The sequence below is a fragment of the Salvelinus sp. IW2-2015 genome, unplaced genomic scaffold (assembly GCF_002910315.2).
Source record: "Salvelinus sp. IW2-2015 unplaced genomic scaffold, ASM291031v2 Un_scaffold3108, whole genome shotgun sequence".
Taxonomy (NCBI): Eukaryota; Metazoa; Chordata; class Actinopteri; order Salmoniformes; family Salmonidae; genus Salvelinus; species Salvelinus sp. IW2-2015.
Window position 1 is genome coordinate 126,482 of NW_019944398.1, and position 4,863 is coordinate 131,344.

At 46.6% G+C, this 4,863-nt stretch overlaps 1 long non-coding RNA gene across 1 annotated transcript in view; it reads left to right on the plus strand.

Annotated features, from left to right (window-relative positions):
* Positions 1–4,863, plus strand: part of LOC112075365 (uncharacterized) — a 95,642-nt gene that overhangs the window by 74,453 nt on the left and 16,326 nt on the right. Inside the window, exon 3 of the long non-coding RNA XR_002894969.2 lies at positions 4,557–4,688. This is a non-coding gene — a long non-coding RNA (uncharacterized lncRNA). The remainder of the gene's footprint in view (positions 1–4,556; positions 4,689–4,863) is intronic.

A 4,863-nucleotide genomic window follows, 5' to 3' on the forward strand; every position in this document is an offset into this window, starting at 1 on the left:
GCACAATTTTAATCCCTGTTGTCCTCATCTCACAGCACCATTTCATCTGATTCCTTCATCTCCAGCACCATTAATCCCTGATGTCCTCATCTCACACCATTTAATCCCCTGTTGTCCTCATCTCAACAGGCACATTACATCCTGTTGTCCTCATCGCACAGCACCATTTTAATCCCCTGTTTCCTCTTCACAGCACATTTAATCCCGTTTCCTCATCTCACAGCACCATGTAAACTCCGGCTGTGTTCCTCATCTCACAGCACCATGTAATCCCTGATGTCCTCATCTCACAGCACCATTAATCCCTGTTGTCCTCATCTCACAGCACATTAATCCCCTGATGTCCTCATCTCACAGCACCATTTAATCCCTTTGTCCTCATCTCACAGCACCATGTAATCCCTGATGTCCTCATCTCACAGCACCATTTAATCCCCTTATGTCTCATCTCACAGCACCATGTAATCCCTGTTGTCTCATCTCACAGCACCATTTAATCCTGATGTCCTGCATCTCACACCCATTTAATCCTGTGTCCTCATCTCACAGACCATTTAATCCCTGTGTCTCATTCTCACACACATGTAACCCTGTTGCTCATCTCACAGCACCATGTAATCCCTGATGTCCTCATCTCACAGCACATTTATCCTGATGTCCTCATCTCACAGCACCATGTAATCCCCTGTTGTCCTCATCTCACAGCACATTAACCCTGATGTCCTCATCTCACAGCACCATTTATCCCTGGATCCTCATCTCACACACCATGTAATCCCCTGTTGTCCTCATCTCACAGCACCATTTAATCCCTGATGTCTTCATCTCACCAGCACTGTAATCCCCTGTTGTCCTCATCTCACGCACCATTTAATCCCTGTTGTCCTCATCTCACAGCACCATTTAATCCCTGTTGTCCTCATCTCACAGCACATTAATCCCTGTTGTCCTCACTTCACAAGCTCATGAATCCCCCTGTTGTCTCATCTAAGCACCATTATCCGTTTCCTCATCTCACAGCACCATTAATCCCCTGATTCCTCATCTCACAGCACCATTTAATCCCCCCCATGTTGTCCTCATCTCACAGCACCAGTAATCCTGTGCTCATCTCAAGCACCATGTAATCCCTGTTGTCTCATCTCAACACCATTTAATCCGATCCTCATCTCACAGCACATTTATCCCTGAGTCTCATCTACACACATGTAATCCCCTGTGTCCTCATCTACAGCACATTTAATCTTTTCCTCATCTCACACCATGTATCCCCTGTTGTCCTCTCTCACAGCATGTAATCCCTGTTTTCCTCATCTCACAGCACCATGTAACCCCTGATGGCGACGTGTACTGTATAGGAGGTTAGATGAGGCTTGTGTTCTTTGTGAATGTAGTGTTGTTTTAGTCCAGTAATGTCTTGGTAGGGATGTAACGATTCTCCTATAATTCACCGGTCCCCTATTTCAAGTGTAAGTTGAGTGCATCGGTCCGATCAACGTCAAACCCATCCACATGTGGCTTGCATCGGGTCAGAAAATCAATTCAAAGGTTACGAATCGCCGGTTCACAAAAATGTTTTGCTCAAATTACTTTCTTTCTACAGTACTTTACCGAAAATACCTCATTTTTGTGACAACTCTCCTTCAGTGTAACTAAGCATGTAATTGTGTTGACAATTCATTGATCTACAAGTGATTTTTGCATGCCGAACAACCCCTGCCAGTATCAGTAACCTAGTCCCACAGAGGGTATCAGGGCTGTGGGTCAGTGTTTGTACTGTCCCCACAGAGGTCAAACTGCCCCGCAGCTTCATACATTAAACCAACGAGAGGTAGGCCTGTTCATGATCTGACACATCTGCGCATCACTGTGGAAATTCACATGTTTGTGAAATGCTTGTGCAATATTAGGATGTGTGACAACCAATGTAATTTGCTAGGTTATTTTATTAAATGTGCTGTTTGTTTGAAGCTGTTGGAATAGACCCTGTATATAGCTACTACCTGTATCATAGCTACTGACCCTGTTATAGCTACTGTCCTGTATATAATACTGACCCTTATTATAGCTACTGTACCCTGTATATAGCTACTGACCTGTTATATAGCTACTGACCCTGTATATAGCACTGACACTTATATAATACTGACCCTGTATAAGCTATGACCCTGTATATAGCTACTGACCCTGTATATAGCTACTGACCTGTATATACTACTGACCTGTATATAACTAGTACCCGTATATAGCTACTGACCCTGTAATAGTACTGACCTGTATATAGCTACTGACCCTGTATATACATACTGACCGTATTGACTGCCTGGAACAGACCCTGATGGTGTGTATAGACATTAGACAGTATATGAACCATGACTAGAGTACAGTTGAAGTCGGAAGTTTACATACCCCTTAGCCAATACATTTAAACTCAGTTTTTCACAATTCGTGACATTTAATCTTAGTTGGGTCAGAAGTTTACATACACTCAATTAGTATTTGGTAGCATTGCCTTTTAAATTGTTTAACTTGGGTCAAACGTTTCGGGTAGCCTTCCACAGCTTTGGTCTGAGAATTGAACCCTGTGGCACCCCCATAGAGACTGCCAGAGGTCGACAACAGCCCCTCCGATTTGACACACTAACTCTGTCTGAGAAGTAGTTGTGTGAACCAGGCGAGGCAAGTCATTAGAGAAACAAGGCTGTTGAGTCTGCGATAAGAAATGGGGTGATTGACAGAGTCGAAAGCCTTGGCCAGGTCGATGAAGACGGCTGCACTGGACTGTCTTTTATCGATGGCGGTTATGATATCATTTAGGACCTTGAGCGTGGCTGAGGTGCACCATGACAGCTCTGAAACCAGATTGATAGCGGAGAAGGTACGGTGGGATTCGAAATGGTCGGTGATCTGTTTGTTAACTTGGCTTTCGAAGACCTTAGAAAGACAGGTAGAATAGATATAGGTCTGTAGCAGTTTGGGTCTAGAGTGTCTCCCCTTTGAAGAGGGGGATGACCGCGGCAGCTTTCCAATCTTTGGGGACTCAGACGATACGAAAGAGAGGTTGAACAGACTAGTAATAGATTACTACAGTCCCATATTGTCACAGTGAAAGGTACGTTATCAGGAGTTATAATGCTCATTCACGAACGCAAAGTTTTATGACATGTCTGATTTTCAACTGGGAACATGTGTGTGTAATGGCGTATGCCAAATGTATAAATCCCAATATTTTTTGCAGATATTTAGTGTAAATTGTACACAACTTTTGCACACCCTTGTTCGTGTGTGTCTGTAATTCACACCATGATGAGATGTGGCCCTGCTCTGATGAGTGCAGAGGGTCTTGTTGCTCCGTGTCCAATCACACGCTCCAAGTTGTCAGAACTGTCTTTACCAGGACATCTGTACCAGAGTTACAGAACAGCTGCTCGATAACCAGAAGATTTTTAGTGTTGTTTTTTTTGCGGTTGATTTGACATGGAGCTTAATGCTACTGTAATTCTCCATCCCTATTGTACTGTAGACTTAACTGTTCCTAGCGGTCACGCCGGCCCAGGTCTGGGGTCGCCCAGGTCGGGGGTCGCCCAGGTCGGGGGTCGCGCCGGCCCAGGTCMGGGGTCYCSCAGGTCGGGGGTCYCGCCGGCCCAGGTCMGGGGTCGCCCAGGTCGGGGGTCACACCGGCCCAGGTCGGGGGTCGCCCAGGTCGGGGGTCGCGCCGGCCCAGGTCATAGTATGATCAAAGTGCTACTGTAGAGGTCTCCTACTGCCTGAGTGGGCCACACAGCCTGGCACAGCCACATCACAAGACCTCAGACCCAACTAGGGTAGGGAAATTAAACATAACAAAAAATCAAATCATTTTAAGAGGATGTAAGATCTGGGGCAGAGGTCTCCAATATTTACATGAGAGGATTGTTTGTCAGGACAGAGAGTGATTATTCTCTGCTTCCATAGAGGGAGCTAGAAAGCTATGAGACGGGAACACTGACTAAACAAACTGACACACACACACACACTGACTAAACAAGCTGACACACACACACACACACACACTGACTAAACAAACTGACCCACACACACACACACACACTGACAGAGCTGTGGAGAAGGGGTGAGATTAGGGAACTGACCACCAGAGTGCGGTAAAACATCAGTATGTTCCTAAGACGACACATTACAATCCAAATCTATACTAGTGTGACGCTTTTATCACTTTAATAACAAAGAATCCCATACAGCATTCTGCTAAAGCCCACGTGCCCTCGGCATGGGTTGTCGACAAGGATAAAACTAGAGTCTAGATTGAGATGAATGACGAATGTGCTTTGAGAAGGTTTAGACACCGGGGTGGAGTCGGTCGCTAGGTGTGACTGGAATCCGAGGTTACCATGGAAACGTAGGGTTCCCACGCTGTGCCTGTCGGAGCCGAATGAACGGGACTGACACGCGATGCGTGTGCGCCTGTGATCTATCTGCCCAGAGCTCCCAACGTCTCAGCCGCTAAACACTCCACCACATGCTAAAATAGGACTAACATTACCGTGTGTGTGTTGCAGATGGATCAGCTGTCAGACGAGGAGCTGGACCATACAGAGGGAGGAGGAGAGGAGGAGGACAGTGATAAAGAAGATCAGGATCTAGACAAGATGTTTGGAGCCTGGCTGGGAGAGCTGGATAAACTCACACAGGTAACTAACCCTAACCCTGGCTGGGAGAGCTGGATAACCGCGACTCGCATAGGTCCGATAACCGCGACTCGCACAGGTCCGATAACCGCGACTCGCACAGGTCCGATAACCGCGACTCGCACAGGTCGGCTCACCGCGCCTCGCACAGGTCGGCTCACCGCGCCTCGCACAGGTC